General features: G+C 38.2%; 1 long non-coding RNA gene across 1 annotated transcript in view; it reads right to left on the reverse strand.

Annotated features, from left to right (window-relative positions):
* Window positions 1–17,324: 17,324 nt before the first annotated feature.
* The window catches only part of LOC126828898 (uncharacterized), a 48,123-nt gene continuing 45,522 nt past the window's right edge, over window positions 17,325–19,925 (reverse strand). The window contains exon 3 of the long non-coding RNA XR_007683279.2: window positions 17,325–17,544. This is a non-coding gene — a long non-coding RNA (uncharacterized LOC126828898). The remainder of the gene's footprint in view (window positions 17,545–19,925) is intronic.

Below are 19,925 nucleotides of genomic sequence, written 5' to 3' on the forward strand. Positions count from 1 at the left end.
CCTTCCGGCTCCGCTAGGACATCTTCAAATTGAACCTGAAATGAATTTAATATTGTCAACCAAATGAAATGTAGTTTAATAAATTGTTTTAAAACTGAATGAGACCAATACAGAACACATTTATATGGAACACAAGTTACTTACACGTTTAATGAAATGAAATGGGGTTTAACGTCCTACTGTTCTGCTCCGAACTGGGCTAATGAAGAAGGGCATAGGCCATGCAGTGTGCTTTGAGGGACACGTTGACCGGACAACGGCTGCACGGCCTACTCTTATGTTGAATTCCTACCAACAAGGTTTTTTTTTCATACACAGTAAATCCAGAGAACAAAGGCCATAAACGTCTCTTTATTATTATTATCATTATTATTATTATTCTTATTATTTTTAAAGTAGCTATGTCTCTAACTCAATATCATTCAAAGTCTTCGGCATTGAAAACATGGATTATTTGTCAGTTCAAATCAGCATGGATGTTGTGATCTTACCGGGAAAAGATGGGATTCTGATATCCAATAATTAAAGATACATTATGGAAGATTAGATAACGAGTTGGCAGTTCTCACTATAAAAGTTAAAAACTACATAATGTAAAGGCAGTTTGCTGAAAATTTAAGTCAAATTGATTCACTATGAACCGAGAACCAAGCGGATGAAAGTTCCGCTTAGCCTCGATCATCATTACTGAAGACGATAAGACAAAACTAATAGTCTTGATTATCCATTTAATCGTTAATCACGAAGGAAAGTTTTGCAGCAAATCGGACTGTAATCCAACAAATATCGCAGGCAAGCCTTGACATCGAGAGCTGATTATGGTCTGGATAAGCTAATTAATGTCTAATTAATAGTTTTTATAACATTTCAGGCCTAAAGAGAGAGAGGGGGGGGGGGCTTAACGTCCACTCGACACAAATAAGGTAATTTCGTAATTTCGAGACTAATATATGGTTCAATTTTATTTCAATAACTCACTTTCGCGAAGAGGTCTTTAGCAGTCGGAGGAAACCGGACGACCCGGAGAAAAACCCACGAGATTGGACAGTCGACCCTATTCCTTGTCACGTACAACCGGGCAATCGAAACCACTATAGTTGACTCAAGGACAGACCTTATGATACAGCGCGCATGCGCTAACCATTCGACCATCCAAGGCCCTTCGCTCCAATGTCAGCCATTTTGTCGCTGTCTGGCTATACAAAGGAGGCAGAATAATGCTTATTCGTCCCGGACACCCGATTTCATTCCCAACCCAATATTTGATTAGTTATCTCTAAATAAACACAATACTTACTCCAACAAAGTCATTGATGTTATTAGGATCTCTGTTTACCATATCAAGATCAGCCATTTTGATTTCAGGTTATGGTTACGAGGTCAAAAATAAATAAATATTTTGAGTAAACTAGTGAATGTAGTAAAGTTTGACTGCTGGAATAAATCATGGTATGTGTTTATATAGGTGCTGGATAGGGTGTTGTTAGGGATTAAAACCAACAACAGAAACAACGCTAGAATCATGTAATGTTGTATATTAATATCATTAGCTCAACTAGAGTAGGTGTCGTGTATAATATGCTTAGATATAATCTTAATCCAAGTCATAAAACCAGGGCTTATATTTATTTGCGATTTAATATGTCATACATATACATCAGGACACGGAACACCGTTTACATAATTGTTATTATTTGATGGCTACAGAGATATCAACAGAGGGCAAATTTTAAACGCATAATTCTCAATACTTAAATATATCAGATTCGTCGGTTCGCGAGAAGCGTGACGAATATATTCACGTGTCTCATAACTAGACTTTAATTTCATTTGGGAGAGAGAGAGAGAGAGAGAGAGAGAGAGAGAGAGAGAAATGGGTTTAACGTCCACTCGACACAAACTAGGTCATTTCGGGTCTAACACATGGTTCAATTTTATTTCAATAATTCGCTTGCGAGTAGGGGTCTTTAGCAGTGGGAGGAAACTGGAGGCCCCGGAGAAAACCCACGAGGTTGGACAGGCGACAATACTCCTTGTCACGTACAATCGGGGAATCGAAACCCCGCCAGTTGACTCAATGATACAGCGCAGCGCGCACGTGCTAACCATTCGGGCATCCAACCCCCCGAGAGAGAGAGAGAGAGAGAGAGAGAGTAGGTCATCTCGGGAGTAAAATGTGGTTCAATTTTATTTCAATAATACACTTGCTCGTAGGGGTCTTTAGCAGTGGGAGGAAACCGGAGGATCCAGAGAAAACCCTACTCCTTGTCACGTACGACTGGGGAAAATCGAAACCACGCCAGTTGACTCAATGACAGACCTTATGATACAACGCGCACGCACTAACCATTCGGCCATCCAACCCCAGCCCCTATCCCGAGGTACTTTCGCTAACAATTGAATTCGAGGTTAGCGGGTCAGCGAGATGTGGGTTTAACGTTCAATCTCCTCGATTTAATAGACGGCTGACGAATTCCATCTACCAAGAGATTTTTTTACGTGCACATGGGATTTCGATTTTTTGTCCCATCCGAACGGTTATACGTTGTCCCTTGCCATGCCCTCTGTCTTGCACCACTGGCAAAGGAGAAACCACACCGGAAACCCCGATAAAAACTTTCTCGGCAATGCGGAGAAGGGTGGGTTTAACGTCCAATCGACACAAACTAGGTCATTTCGGGACCAACATATCGTTCAATTCTATTTCAGTAATTCGCTTGCGCGTAGTGATCTTTTAACAGTGGGAGCAAATCTGAGACCCGGAGAAAACCCACGCCAGTTGACTCAGTGACAGCCCTTATGACGCATGCGCTAACCATTCGGTTATCTACCACCCCCCCCCCCGCCTCCTTGTTTAGAATATACCGAATATATGTATCATTTCCCAATGACAAAGAGCCATTGTTGAAATATGTGGCGCTGATTTGAAATATGAAACATCAAATTATTTTCGTAAAATCAACAGATGATTGAGAAAAACAATTAATTAAGACTTTGAAACAGCGATAATAAATGTAAGCGATTATTTTTCGAACGAGTGCCATTTCTACGAGTTGTCTACAACCGTGGGAATCTGATAGTTTTCTGAACTAGAATATTTACCTAATATGACGTTATCTTCGTAAATTATATTGTTGATGGAAGTGAAATCTACAGGTACGTGGATTGGTTGGTAAATTTTTATTGCTGTTTGAATCGAAATTTAAAAGAGTCCGTGAGTCAACTGGTGTGGTTTCGAGTCCTCGGTTGTGCGTGACAAGGAGTAGGGTCGCCTGTCTAACCTCGAGGGTTTTCCCCGGGTTCTCCGGTTTCCTCCCACTGCTAAAGACCCCTACGCGCAAGCGAATTATTGAAATAAAATTAAACCATATGTTAGTCCCGAAATGACCTAGTTTGTGTCGAGTGGACGTTAAACCCCATCTCTCTCTCTCTCTCCCTCTCTCTCTCTCTCTCTCTCTCTAAAAGAGTGCGTCAAGATGATGGGAGCTGCTATCCAAGTTTGATTTAATGGTCGAGGGCGAGATATTGAGTAATATATTGATATTCTACGAGAACGATAGTCCGAGAACTATATCTTAATAATACGCAATGTCTAGCACGGGACCATTAAAGATACATTATGTAAGATTTATATAAAAGAGTTGAGAGTTCTTGTTATAATAGCTCAAAAATACATAATGTAAAATGAAATATTGAAAATTTCATTCAAATTACTTCATTCTGAGCCAAGTTATCACTGTTTGTAATTTTGACAAGATGTGTGCATTGAGGTAACCAGGGCACTGGTATATTCGAGACTTAGTCCCGCTTTCCCATTTTTAAATTAAATTTCTAAATGGCAAACCGTTCTAATCTAGTTCAAATCTTGAGTATCCGATGCCATCGAGAGTTGATTATGGTCTTGTTTTGTCTAATTAATAGTTTACGTAACATTTCAGACCTACAGAAATGCCTGCACTAGGCAAATTTAGCTCTTGCATAATGTATGTTTAAGCAATTTAAAATACAGACACTATCATGCACGTGCATTTCAATAAAATCGTCACGCGAGTCCAATATTTAATTTAGTATAAATAATGGTACGCCAACGTCAAAGAATGACGTCACATCCGTATTTTAAAAAGAGATGATATCATGCACGTGCATTTCAATAAAATCGTCACGCGAGTCCAATATTTCATTTAGTATAAATAATGGTACATCAACGTCAAGGGATGACGTCACATCCATATTTTAAAAAGAGATGATAAATGACAGACGATAGAGTATCAGGCCCCGAGTTCACAAAGCATTCTCAGACTTAAGTTGAGAATTTACTCAAACTTGTTCACCTTATTTTAACTAAAATATAGCCCTTTATAATAATTTTATTGTTTGAATGTATCAGATACATCAATAAGAAACTATGTGCAAAGTTTTGAGTTTCTGCATCAAAGATATTTGTCATAAACAGTGATTTAAAGTTGAGCAAATTCTTAACTTAAGTCTGAGAATGCTTTGTGAACTCGGGGCCAGGTGTTTCAGTTGAACTCGGCACTTTGAATTGATTACAATACAGTAAAAATAAAACATTTTATATGAACTACTTTTCTTTCTTTCCAACTTACTTGAACGTTGTATTTCTTGTGCTAATGAAAGCAATCTGGTCATTTTCCAGATTGTATAATTGTATTACTGGACTCTCAAAATGTAGATTTAGACACCACGAGTGAATTTCTAACGGTACAGAACCTGCGATATTGGAAGATAAATATTTATATATTGCGGACATCTATTGTATCCCAAATGAAAATGAAATGAAATGGGGTTTAACGTCCTACTGTTTTGCTCCGAACTGGGCTAAACCATTGTATCCCCTCGCCTGGTTAGTCAACAGTAACGTATATGCAACTAGCTTCAAATATTAACCCATTTGAAGTAGGATGTCGTTTTACCACTGGTTACCCATCGTGGTTAGGAACCCAACACATACCTCAACAGACACACGAATATGCAACTGGCCAAGGGACCAACTATTGGTTAGGACGAGAAAACATTAAAGCTATTTTTTCTATTTCTTATATGGTATATAGCCATCGATAAAAATGAATTGTGATACCTTATTCGGTTCAGCAAGTATCAGCATATAGCAGCTATTGCACACAATACGGTAGAGTTTTTGCTATAACTTTATACTGACAAAGATAACCTCTCCATTTCTTAATGCTGACAGAGATATCCCCCCCCCCCATCGCTTTATGCTGACAGAGATAACCTCTCAGTCGCTTTATACTGACAGAGATAACTCCTTCATCGCTTTTTACTGACACAGGCAACCTTTCCATAGCTTTATGGTAACAGAGATAACCTCTCCTTCTGATAGAGATGAAACTCCCCCGAACCCTTGACTGTTGGAATTCAATGACACTTCATGGTGTATGCCCATCTTTAGTTGTCTTGTTTGTGGAGTATAGTAGGACGTTAAATCCCATTTCATAATAGAAGTAGGTGTTACAAACGTGGTACCGAACCCTTGAATATGTTGCTTTGCTCCACATTTAGGAGATCGTTTTAAAGATAGATTTTCCATGGATCTGTTATTTCATTAGTGTATCGATGATGAACTCCGAATTCTTGTTATTGATCCGCATGCCAAGCTATTTTCAAAATAAATTGGCGAACATGTCTATGTTGACTTTTCACCATATCTGTACATAATATGATGACCCATGCACTGATGTCGACAGATGTATAATGTGATGATCCATGCAACGATGCCGGCAGTGTGATGACCCATGCAATGATGTCGACAGATATATAATGTGATGACCCATGCAGTGATGCGGGCAGGCACATAATGTGATGACCCATGCAACGATGCCGGCAGATATATAATGTGATGGCCCATGCAGTGATGTCGGCAGATATATAATGTAATGACCGATGCAACGATGTTGGCAGTGTGGTGACCCATACAGTGATGTCGGCAGATATATAATGGGATGACCCATACAGTGATGTCGGCAGATATATAATGTGATGACCCATGCAGTGATGCGGGCAGGCACATGATGTGATGACCCATGCAACGATGCCGGCAGATATATAATGTGATGGCCCATGCAGTGATGTCGGCAGATATATAATGTAATGACCGATGCAACGATGTTGGCAGTGTGGTGACCCATGCAATGATGCCGTCAGATATATAATGGGATGACCCATACAGTGATGTCGGCAGATATATGATGTGATGACCCATGCAACGATGCCGGCAGATATATAATGTGATGGCCCATGCAGTGATGTCGGCAGATATATAATGTGATGACCGATGCAACGATGTTGGCAGTGTGGTGACCCATGCAATGATGCCGTCAGATATATAATGGGATGACCCATACAGTGATGTCGGCAGATATATAATGCGATGACCCATGCAATGATGCTGACAGATATATATACTCTTCACCTGCTTATAACCGACAGTTAGCGTTGTTGCGTTTGCCTTCGTTCAGATGTGGCATCACTTGACTCGTTGAGTGTTTACATGTGCAACTGAATTTTAAACCGAGCACCCCTGGATTTTAAAGGCCTAAGATTTGGGTTTCATGTGTCTTGGTGCAATAAAGCGAAAACAAATTTCAGCAAAAGGTATGACTAGTCACAATTAGTGACCGTACAGTTAAAACTAATAATGAATTTCTTTATGCTTACATAATGACATTAAAAAGACGTACGATTTATGGAAACAACGATCCCGTTCGAATAAGAAAAAATGATGAAAAATGGACTGTGTGTTTCTTTTTTCTTTTTTTTGAGTATATAATGTGATGACCAATGCAATGATGCCGGCAGATATATATGAAATGAAATGACATGGGGTTTAACGTCCTACTGTTCTGCTCCGACTGGGCTAATGAAGACAGGCATACGCCATACATTGTGCTATGAGGGAAATTTTGACGGACAGCGGCACTACGGCCTACTCTTCTACCGAATTCCAACTGCCAAGGGATCTTTTACGTGCACGCCAATGTGTACACGGGACCTCGGTTTTTCGTCCCATCCGAACGACTAGACAGCTGTCCTTGCCAGGCCCTCAATCCTGCATCACTGACATGGGGGAACCACGCCGGAAAATCTGGATGAACTTTCTCGGCCAATGCAGGGATCGAACACCCGACCTCCAGGCTAGCGAGCCAGCGTCTTACCCACTTAGCCACGTGATCCCCCAGGCAGATATATAATGTAACGCAAGCAGATATCCTAGAACAATAATAACCAGGTGGTGATGCGGGTGACCGAGGTGGCTCAGTGAGAGAGAGAGAAGTTAGCTCGCTAACCTGGGGGTCCGTTGTTCGATCCCGGTTTTGGCCGAGAAAGTTCATAGAAGCAGAACACTAGGACGTTAAATTCCATTCGATTTCATTTATCACTCTCGACTGCATCTATAGAAAAAACGCTGCCCCAAAGTGTTAATGAATGGTTCCCGTGATTTTAAATCCACAGGTTTTCAGTAAATATGCCACGTTTATCATCAGAAGCCATGATGAAGTAATCGTGGGTGTAACCTATACCCCTCCCCACCCCACGTCCTCTTTGAAGTCAAGAGGGTGAAGATTAAACATTACAAAAATATACAACGTGTTATTTTAGACTAATTTTATTCGACATGTTAAAATAAAGCAAACTTAAAACAACAATAGTTTGAATTTTTCCTTAATCGAATTTTATATTTTAAAGATTCAAGTTTACACTTGTATAAACGGGTCATCTAAACTGGTCTTTAAAAACAGGTGTGCTCTAGAGCAGGTTTGACCATAGGCGCCTGTAACGTGGAAAATATTTCAAAAATAACATCAAGCTATGACTAAGAATGACTAAAGTCTGTTACGTCCATGTTCGGAAGCGAGATTATTAAATAACTGGTCTGATTCCGATTTCTAACCCAGGGCCAAATAACTCGTCTGAAACCGGTTTTCTTTCAGTAGATTTAGAAAGGTGAGAAACAAGTTGGAATAAAATAACTGGGATCAAAGTCCACAACTCTAGATTCCGTCAACCAGTGGCAATACTCACTAATTTGCGCTAGGTAGGCAATCGAGTCTTCGATGACGTTTAAATTTATCCACTTGACCCTCTGGTTGACGGAATCTAGAGTAGCGAACTTTGATCCCAATTATTTTATTCCAACTTGTTTCTCACCTTTCCATATTACAGGCGCCCGTGGTTTGACTTCTACAGTTTTTGTTTATCTCTAAAGGCGTTTAAAATCAAGGCAGACGCTTCAAATATTGGATCACAACAACAATGAACACACAATCCATATAGTCTCTTAAAAAGAACACAATTCATTTCAGTAGCTTTTAACCAAGGCGTGACACACCATACATGAACAACCGCGATCCATGCAAATTCAAATCCCCATTGAGCAGCTAAACATACACCAAAACAGAATGTGAATATTTTATAACACACATCTCTCCAACAGCTGAAGCATCGGAATGACGTATCCCATACACAATTTATACTGTGCGCACCTTCCGGTTCCGCTATAGCATCTTCAAATCGAACCTGAAAGACAACCAGAGTTTTTATTGTCAATTATGAAACAACAAACGATGTAAATAATTACACATGTGGAGATGACTCATTCATTTGTCAGTCTTCATTAGCCCAGTTGGAGCAGCACAGTAGGACGTTAAACCCCATTTCATTTCATTTCACCCATTTGCATGACAGTTTTCAGTTGTTCTCGAACACACGTAGCTAAAAGTGAAAAGGGCAGACTGTTCTTGTTTCATTTAAAGGCTCAATACCACTCTTGTTGTAACTGAATAATATGTCCCAATCTTTATTCTAGTCAACAAATTGTACTATTTTACAATATTCCAATTAATTGGTGATATAAATTTCATCTTAACACGCCTAATTTAAAAAATTGGAAAAATTCAACTAAATGATTTGAAAAGCCTGACGTAAAGCTTTTCAAATGTGACTTGGATTTAAAAATATTTTTGAACCCTCTGGACAAGTAAAATAGGATTTAATGGATAATTTACACAACAGGTAGGACACTTACACATCTAGTACTTAGAATAAGGCTATTTTTTTATTTTCTGGAACTGTCAAGCCCACAAGAGTGTTATTGTCCCTTTAAGGAACGATTTATGAAGGTGCTGAGCTCAAAATAGTATGTATCCTATGTTGTTTTGTTTTGGGTTTTAATTATGACTTTTAAATGCTATTTTCAGCCCTGAATATTGTTAAATTTAAAATCAAAATAACGTAAATGCTCATTGTCACATCGCATTTATCATACGAAGCATGGCATTTGTTTCAATATTCTGTCTGTGGTCTTTGTTGCCTAGGTTACCGACTACACAGTAACTTAATATAATTACTCTTTCGAATTTATAAAACACTTGCATCGCCTCTCATTTTAAGGAATTCACGGAACTGATACATTTACCCCCGCCCCCTTTTTTTAAAACAATTAAACATACATTATGTGAAAGCTAAATCTGCCTATTGCAGGTCTTTCTTTAGGCCTGAAATGTTATCTAAATTATTAGATGTTTATTGGATTAGGTTCCGATTTGCTGTTCGACTTCGATTCATGATTTAATCATGAAATAGATAATCGAGACTATATTTTTATCGTACCGACTTTAGTAATGATGATCGAGGCTATACCGAAAATTCAATCGCTAAAATCTCGGTTCAGAGTGGATCAATTTGACTGAAATTTTTTTAGCAAATTCCCTTTACATTATCTAGTTTTTAACTAAAAGTGAGAACTGCCAGCTCTTTATCTAATCTCCCATAATGTATCTTTAAGACTGATTTTAAAATAACAAGCAAGCTGCCTTACCATTATATAAGTATTCAGATCGTTTGGATCTCGGTTGACCAGGTCGGTCTCCATTTTATTGTAGATTGTCCTTCAAAATATCACAAATATACACCCAATCACTGTCACGACGTGTCGATATTCCATTCAGTATAACTCGGGTGTTTTATTTATTGTCGGGATAAAGTTAGGAAGTCATATTGGTGGTGAATAATATTTGTTGACTTCCTTCTCTTTCAAGTTAACATTCATAAACAACTATTATCCTTCAGTTTATTACATTAATATTCCGAAATTTATTTCTCGGTCCCTTCATTCAATATTCCACAAAATGAGTCACTATCAGTTTTCAGAATACCTGTCTGTATCGGTAGATTTATTGTATTGCTAGAATACCTGTAGAGTTCAGGTATTATAGGTACAAGTGTGCGTTGTTATTGGTTATTACAGGTAGATTTACAGGTAAATTAGATCGTAGGATTAAGATTATTGGCTCTAGTAGAGATTATCGTTATTACATTAATCATAGTAAGTAACAAATATATAATCTAATACACAGCCTGGTGGGTAACATCTTATATCATAAACAAAGCCCATTACAGCTGCCGGAAATGTATCAGGACGGTTGGAGTCGGTGTTCTGAAGCCAGAAGAGGCAACGAATCGGTGTTGATATTTGACCTTGCGTTAATACAGTGGTTCCCAGCCTTTTATTACCAACGGCATACATTGGAACACATGAAAACAATAGCGGCACACCTGGCTAAATATATATGAAAATATTTGAACACCAGGGAATACCCCAACACTAAACAGGCCCCCAAATTAGTTCTAGAAAATTTTGGTACCATAAATACGTTTTTCATCTATTATGTTGTGCATGTTTGTGCAAAACAAATTTGTCTACCAAACTGACCGAGTTCGACCGATTGGTATGCACATAAAAGAACCCTTCTGGCAAATTGTAGACAGACTTAGTTTAATATCACAGCATCACAGCAAGCTTGATTTTATAAAGACCTTAAAGGGGGATAACTCCAATTGTCTTATTCGGGAAATACACCACAATTTATTCTTTGGTGCGTGCTACTTTTCATGTATATATTAGAGTGGTTCAGCGTGTTGAGCCTGGCAGGAGAAAGTGCCTCGTCGGTTCGGTGGTGTATAAAGGAGAGGTATGCGAGTAACAGCACGTCAAACTCTGTGTGTGCGTGTTAAGGGGTAAGAGATCTGGGGGTCACGGTGGCTAAGTGGGTAAGACGTTGGCTCGCTAGCCTGGATGTCGCGTGTTCGATCCCTGCATTGGCCGAGAAAGTTCATCCAGATTTTCCGGCGTGGTTCCCCCCTTGTCAGTGATGCAGGACGGAAGGTACGACAAGGACAGCTGTTTAGTCGTTCGGATGGAACGAAAAATAACCGAGGCCCCGTGTACACATTGGTGTAAAAGATCCCCTGGCAGCTGGAATTCGATATAAGAGTAGGCCGTAGTGCCGCTGTCCGGGCAAAATTTCCTTCATAGCAGACGGCATGGCGTATGCCCGTCTTCATTAGCCCAGTTCGGAGCAGAACAGTAGGACGTTAAACCCCATTTCATTTCATATTTATTTCATTTTGTAGAGTGATCTAATGCATGTGGTTAACTGGGAAAAATACGGGGACGTGGCGTTTGCCTACTCTTGTTTCAGTTCTAACTGCCAACAGTTATTTTTATATGCACGACAATGTGTCAACGGGCAGACCTCGATTTATCGTACCACCCGATCGACTAGACACAATTCCCCTGATAATTGAGAGTAAGGCTCAATAAACATCCGGGTTCGTCTCGGCCACACCGGGACATTGTCAGTGAGAGGTCAGTGCGCTATTGTTCGAAACGAAAAGCCTGACAAGCACACTGATCAGCAGTGAATATTCGCTAGGCCGCTACAATCACTGATAAGGATGACATCGATGCGACTTAATGAGCCACAAATATTAACTTTTCCCCCCCGATAAATTAAATTCTAAAACATTTTTTTTGTTCATGTATTAGAAAAATAAATAAAGACTTTTAAAGTATTTGTAGGTAAAATGTATTTCCTATTTAGTGTAAATCGGTATTAAAACGTCTTATGTAAAAAATGTACGCGCCATTGAGCTAATGGTTGGCTTCGCGTGATGTGACGTCACGTGTTGAAGGCAATCATATTTTAGAAGACTTTCGTAATCATCTGTGAAACAGATTGCCTGACAAGGACAACGTCTAGTCGCTCAAACTGGACGAAAAAGGTCAAATACGTAAACGAGCCATTGACAGATGGAATTCCAAATAAGGGTAGGTCGTAGCGGTGCTGTCTGGGGAAAATGTTGATCATAGCACACTGTATGACGTATGTCCGTCTTCATTAGCCCAGTGCGTGCCGAAAACCCCCTTTTATTACTATTTCATTTCCGTATTTGACTAGGGCCCCGAGTTCACAAAGCATTCTCAGACTTAATTTAAGAATTTACTCAACTTTTAATCACTGTTTATGGGAAATATCTTTGATCCAGAAATTTAAAACTTTGCACATAGTTTCTTATTGATGTATTTGATACATTTAAACAACAAAAGTTTTATAAAGGGCTATATTTAAGTTAGAATAAGGCGAACAATGTTGAGTAAATTCTTAACTTAAAGTAGCTGAGTCTCTAACTCAATATCATCCAAAGTCTTCGACAATGAAAACACGAATTATTTGTCAATTTAAATCAACGTTGATGTTGTGATCTTACCCAGACAAAATGGGCTTCTGATATCCAATATTTAAGCCAAAATAAACATTTTACTAATGCGTTTCAGCGCCATTTGTAACAAGGGACGTGAAGAACGAGGCTAGACATATTCCACGAGTCATATCAAACGGTGACACTATTTTCTTATCAGGAGAGCATGCCCAATAAATACTAGCGGTGTAGACTGGGATAACCAGACGCTAAAGATTGTCATACGATTGAGACTTCTGGCGTATTTCGCCGAACATAACTGATTTAAAATTAGAGTAAAAACGGAAACGATTCAATGTAAATCAGTTTATAGACATTCACACTACATTTTTATATGCGCTTCGACCCATTCGTGTCATTTTCTAGGTCCAAAATATTAGCGATTTAGCTCCTTAAGTCTGAGAAAGCTTCATGAACTCTCTGGACCAGTATGTTAAAGGGGCGTGTATAAAACAAGCCAGGTGTTGATGGTTAATTATATATTTATATGATGATTAATGTAAACAATAAAAAGGTACAACAATCAATAAAAACACTTAAACCTACTCATGACGTCACGAACACATCTACTGATAAATGGTACTAGGTGTTCTAATATATAAATCATACATTTGTAGATTTAACGATCAAATATAAAAAATATACAACACAATTGTAAGGGGCTATACTATATACCGGAAAACACCGGAAACTACCGGAAAACACCATGTTATAAAACACCATGTTATACTGGTGTTTTCCGGTTGTTTTCCAGTTGTTTTCAGGTTGTTTTCCGGTATATAGTATTGTCGATTGTAAGCATATGAACTAGTGCCGGATAAATATATTTGATAAGGCAAACTTCAGGTTTGGTCGAAGGTTACGAGATGTAAACAGGGCTAGCGCTAATCTCCATCCTAACCCTAACCCTGGGCCTAGCCCCAATGCTTACCCTAACCCTAACCTACAATCTCGACAACATTCGCGTGCACTAACCTTATTTACATCTCAGTGACCTTGACGAAAATTGAGCTGGTCTTAACATATAGATTATAGCTAATTGATCCATATAATAGATAATCATATAACAATGTTTATGCCGCCAGAAAAACTAACACGGGCACAGAGTCGAACCTGGACCACTTGGGCCCACAGATACAATGAAGCACAACGCTCAAAGAACTGGGGCTACAAAAATAGAACAGAAAGCACGAAATATGTCTTTAATTTTATTTGGGCCCACGGACACAATGAGGCATAGTGCTCAAGGAACTCGGGCTACAAAAACAGAACAGAAAGCACGTAATATTTTTTAAATTTTGAACACAGATAATATCACAATATAAGCCAATATGAATACAGTTTATGTTATGTTGGTAATACACCCCAGTACAATGTTCCTTATACTGACTGTAAAGTCAAGAAGGCTCCACCAAAATGGTACAAACTGGTCAGAATGGTAAGCGTCGATGAGTTTTACCATAACAGAGAGAGAGAGAGAGAGAGAGAGAGAGAGAGAGAGGGGGGGAGGGTTTAACGTCCACTCGACACAAACTATGTCATTTCGGGACTAACACATGGTTCAATTTTATTTCAATAATTCGCTCGGCGTAGGGGTCTTTAGCAGTGGCGGGAAACCGGAGGACCCAGAGAAAACCCACGAGGTTGGATAGGCGATTTACCATAATAGACAAAGGGTGAAAACTATTAGAACATGTGGAAAGTCGTAGGTAATGTAGTTGATACGCCACAGCCCCATCGTTTCCAGTAATCCGATTCGTGTTCTTGGACCATTGAACCACCGTGGTGATTTGTGTTTAAATTTTCATGAGATTATTTACCAAAAAAAAAACTAATCATAATATACAAACTTCAAAAACAAATTTAAATGTAAGCGTATGCTCTAAAATGTCTGACAAAATACAAAATATTTTTACACAATTGTATCAGATTTTTGTCCCATGCGGTATGCCATACAAGTAAATGTAAAGCGATGCTTTGTACGACACATCTCTAATAAAAATCTTAAAGATGCATTATGTAAGATTTAAACAAAGAGTTGGTGATTTTTGCTACAATAGATCAAAAATAGATATTGGGAAATGTATATTCAAATTACATTATTCTGATTCTGCAAGGAGTTATGGGTCTTGGAAGAAGCAGCGTTTATTGTTTATTACCATAGCAAAAGTACTTGACACTCGAGTCTCGATTATCCATTTTATCATTCAAATTACTTTATTCCGAGTGAAGTTGGGTGTTGTAAAATGTAGCGTAATTCGTTTATTTTCGTAGCAACATTACTTGACAATCAAGTCTCGATTATCCATTTTATTGTTACATTTTTAAATCTCGAAGGTGTTTTAATTCGTTTAAATGCATCTTTAATAACAGGACAAAACAAAGTAGGTTAAATAACGAGATAAATCTATAAATTATTTCACGACACATTTAAACTAAAGTTTTAAAACATTGTATATTAATCTACAAGTCAAGCTGATTAAAATACAGATCAATATTTCGTTTCGTTTTTTTTTATACTTTCGATGGCCTACACTACATGAAGATCTGACCGGGTGTAATAAAAGGTCGCGTCAGAGGTCGTACGAACTGTTTTTGACCTATGACGTCAGACATTAGTTAATCAATCAGTTCCGTGTATCGCACGCCAATAAGTCGCCGTAACAGATGGTTTCATTGGCTAATCCCTCACGCCATCCAGAACGCAGGTTATATAACAACTCTTCCAGATCCTAGTGTAGTACAGACGAATAAAACGAAATTTTGAACTATAAAAAAACGAAACGAAATAGGATCTGTGTTTTAACCAGATTGATCTACAAGTACAACACCTATTAATATCTACAATATATCGTTTACAGCGGTTCTTGTTTAATGACCCCTTCCAGTCATCTGGACTATTAAAACAGGAATTTCATTGGTCAACAGAATTGACACTGTGAGTGAACTAGAGGTCAGAGGTCAGAGGTCATTTTACCCGAATCCTTGTTTATCTTATTTACAAATAATTCAACTCTTTATACAGCAAACAGAATAAAATGATCGGCTTTCATGATATTGGGACTTTAAAATTAAAGTTATGAATCTTTGAAAATCAATGATTTTATGACAGTGGTATTAAACATGAATGATTCTCGACCCTTACGATTAGTTAATTCATTGAGCCTTGCTAGAAAACAGTCAATCCTATATTTCGTATTGTACACGATTTTTGGTTTGATATCAAGTATAATGAAGCCACTCACAACATCTTGTTCCAGGACAATATGTTGTAATATATCATTATTATTTTAATTTTACCGCCTTTTCTTCAAATTTTCAGTTGCTAATTGTCAATAGAGAGAAATGTCCTGTTCTAGGGGCAGTTCTCGTTACGAATAATCTATTATATTTTCCCCAGAATTTTAAATAATAAACTTTACTCAAAAAATAGACATAAGCATAATTAAAGTGAAATAAACATCTCTCATATTTTATAAATTTTGTTGATTGTCGTAAACAATGTTTTTTTCCCAAAAAATTACTGAAATATCAGATTACAGTATTCTCGATATGACCAGCACCATTCCTAAAGTATGTTCAAGTCATTGTATTACAGACATCTGGGGAATTCTAACTTTGGTCTCGTTTTGTCTCTCAATAATGTGTTTAACAGATATTCGTGTATTGTGACCTTTTAATCTTTTATATTAGATTGTTTTGTAAGTTCTGTTTCAATGACGGAATTGATGACCTTGAGGGCTTTCTCCCATGCTGCTACTGTTTCTGGGGTACATTTACTGCCAAGTGCATCCTTTAAAAGCTTTATAAACACAATCCATAATTCCTGAAAAAAATATAAATTTTAAAATATATTTCATGAAAAAATATAAATTTTAAAATATATTTCATGAAAAAATATAAATCTTCAACTAGCAATGCCAAAATAGTAGGTGAAAATCCCAAATACTTTAGGTATGAATCTATCTGTGTTTACGTATGATTGCTTTGTAATTATCGGAAATCGTTGAAAATCAACAGGCGTCTTCATCCCATGACATAAAACACCGTGTATACATTTCAAGTCAATCGGATATTAACTCCAGCTTCTAGAGCGTCCACAAGATATTTCAAGGTGATCAAGGGCCATAACTCTGACAGTAATTACCGGAAATCGTTGAAAATCAATAGACTTCTTCGTCTCATGATTTTAAACACTGTGTATAAATGAAAAGTCAATCGGATATTAATTTGAATCCGTAGAGTGTCCACAAGCAATTGTGGACGCCGGACAGACGGGGCGACGACAATATACGACCACTTTTCAATGTGGGCGTATAAATACTGAAGAAAGTGGGACAACTCCTTATTAACGAGTCGTACATAAGTTAACAGAGCTTTTGAACAACTGGCCCTCGGACGTTATCGCGACCATCTTGAAATTGTGACGTGTAGTACCATTGGAATCTATGAATCCTGACTACAAATCTAAAAAGAACTTTTAGTCAAGGCCATAATATTATTACAGACGCCATATCAATAATGCCAACCACGTCACGTTTCTTGTCAATCTTCCTCTCATTGGCAAAGCCTTGGACTTTTTTGAACAGCGTCGACCCACGAACAATAAGGTTACCAAGGAACCAGTTCCTGATAAAACAAGCAACTGGTTGGAAGTTTTACAATAAATCTGATATTGTTGAATTCGGATAATAAAAAATGATGGTAACTGAAATTTTTACCAAGCAATGACAACAAACCTGATAATGTTGAATTCTGATACCACGTGGATAATGACTCAAGGCGTTTCTCTCCAACAGACCAATCAAACATTCTGGATCATCTAGGTTCTCCACCATACTATTTAATGCGTGTATCACGGTCGTACCGTGTACACGTAACATAGTTTTCTTCCTCAAACTTTCTGGGTCCTTGCCTTTAAAATGTTCGAAATAATCTTGTGATTTAGGATAGGCTTTAAACAATCTAGAAGAGAAAATAAATAAAATAGATTATATAAAAGGGAATAATGGTTGCCGCATTCTTTTGAAAAATATAAAGCAGAACCAAGGACAATAACTCTAGAAGTCTAAAAATCTAAAATATGATGGACAATTGTTGTTGCAGAATTCACAAAAAGTTACAAATGGAGCAAGAGCAATAAGTCTAGAATTAAATAAGGAATACGCTTCTTCGTTTGACCCAATCTGTGCAATGCATATGATAACATAGATCGTTCACATGATTCGACAAAACGGCGTTTATCATTCTCCACGCTTTTTTTAATAACGATCGAGTAATAACTGCAGTGTGTAGAGTATTTGTAAGAAATTGTGGGCGACGGACGGACGGGCGAACATGTACGACGACAAGATATACGCCCACTTTTGAATGTGAGTGTATAAAAAAACACATTAAACAGATTATTTTTAATGAAACGTGGGAGGACAGGCATTTCCAGAAATATATCTACAGATTTGTTGATGCATCGGCAACTGAAAAAATACTTTTTTTCCTCAAAAATAAAACGCAAAGAAAATTGATATTGAACATATGTGTTATCAACGTATTAAATTCAACTCAATTTTGTCTTCTAAATGCAGAAAATAAATTACTATCTTGTGGGTGGACATCTTTATTGAAATAATTCACAAATTTGAAAAACAGCAACCAGAAAAAAAATGCTATTAATAAACGATTCATTAGTTTTGAGTTCCGATAATGTCGACATGTGACAGGCGCTAGATTAATTTGCAGAGAGTGAATGACATTATAAACTTTTTGATGGCGTCATTCAACTGTTATTTAAAGGTTCCAACTTTATTTCCTAGACAAGAATAGCATCTTTAGTTGGGGGGTAATGTTTTCTGTATTTTCTATGTTAATAAAAACTGTTATTAATTTAGATTGGACACGCAAAGTGTCGATTTATAAAGCTACATGTCTCAAGAGTACAGGTATCGGCAGGGAATGGAGAGCGGGAAAGAGAGAGAAAAAAATGAAATGAAATGAAATGGGGTTTAAATAACGTCCTACTGTTCTGCTCTGACTGGGCTAATGAAGACGGGCATACGCCATACCGTGTGCTACGGTCTACTCTTATATCGAATTCCAATTGTCAAAGGATCTTTTACGAGCACGCCAATGTGCACGCTGCATCATAAGGTTTGCCATTCACTGAGTCAACTGGCGTGGTTTCGATTCGCCGGTTGTACGTGACAAGAAGTAAGGTCGCCTGTCCATACCACGTGGGTTTTCCCCTGGTCCTCCGGTTTTCTCCCACTGCTAAAGAATATGTTAGTCCCGAGTGGACGTTAACCCCTCTCTCTCTCTCTCTCTCTCTTAGCCGCTGAGATGGAGAGAGAAAGAGAGACTACGTTTTAGAATATACTCCCATCTTGCCTTGTCTTGTAGGTGACAAGAAGTAGGGTCCCGAGTGGACGTTAATCTCTCCCTCTCTCTTCTCTCTCTCTCTCTCTCTCTCTCTCTGTCTCTCAGAATATACTCCCAGGGTAACGACCCACCAACAATCATGTTTTATATTTGATGAATTATAATACGACATGATGTGAAGTTGACCTTTAAACTGATGGGAGACAATTCAATAAATCATTTCACGTGTCAGGTATAATAATATATAGAACGCAGGAAATAGCCTTCATATTTTTATATCATAATATTATATTACTATATTACATTTAAAATTATTGGTAATATTTTATTAATGTATGTGGCAAGGTATTTTAACTTCGTGAAATGTGGTTTAACGTCCTGCTACTCTGCACCGACTTGGCTAATGAAGACGGGCATACGTCATACAGTGTGCTATGAGGGACTTCCTGTCCGGATAACGGCACTACGGCCTACCCTTTTACATGCATGTCAAATAGTGCACGAAGTTTCGGGCTAATGAAGACGGGCATACTTTAAATTCTAACTGTCAAGACCATTTTACCCCCACGCCAACATTACACGGATCCACGGTTTTCCGTGCCATCCGAGCGACTAAACGATGTTCCTTGAATTTAGATATTTTACATCTCTTCTACTTCCAATAATGTGCCGGGTTCTGTTTTGAACATATTCGCACATGGCTAAAAGGTTAAAATCGTGTTGTGGCGAGTTCACATTTCTAAAAACAGGCTAAAAACAGGCATGGTTGCCTAGGGCTGGAACGTTCCGATCCTGGACTTAAAGATATCCAGGGTATCGGCATCCACAGTATTGGTTGGCAGTTTGTTCCACAGACTGATTCCGGCAGGGAAGAAGGAGTCTTGGTAAGCCTTGAGACTGCATGACGGTTGGTGTGACCTCTGGTCATCGAGCCAGCTGGTTGGAGAAGTGTTGGTGGTATATCTATCAGGTTG

The sequence above is a fragment of the Patella vulgata genome, chromosome 7, assembly GCF_932274485.2.
Source record: "Patella vulgata chromosome 7, xgPatVulg1.2, whole genome shotgun sequence".
In the NCBI taxonomy this organism is placed as follows: domain Eukaryota; kingdom Metazoa; phylum Mollusca; class Gastropoda; family Patellidae; genus Patella; species Patella vulgata.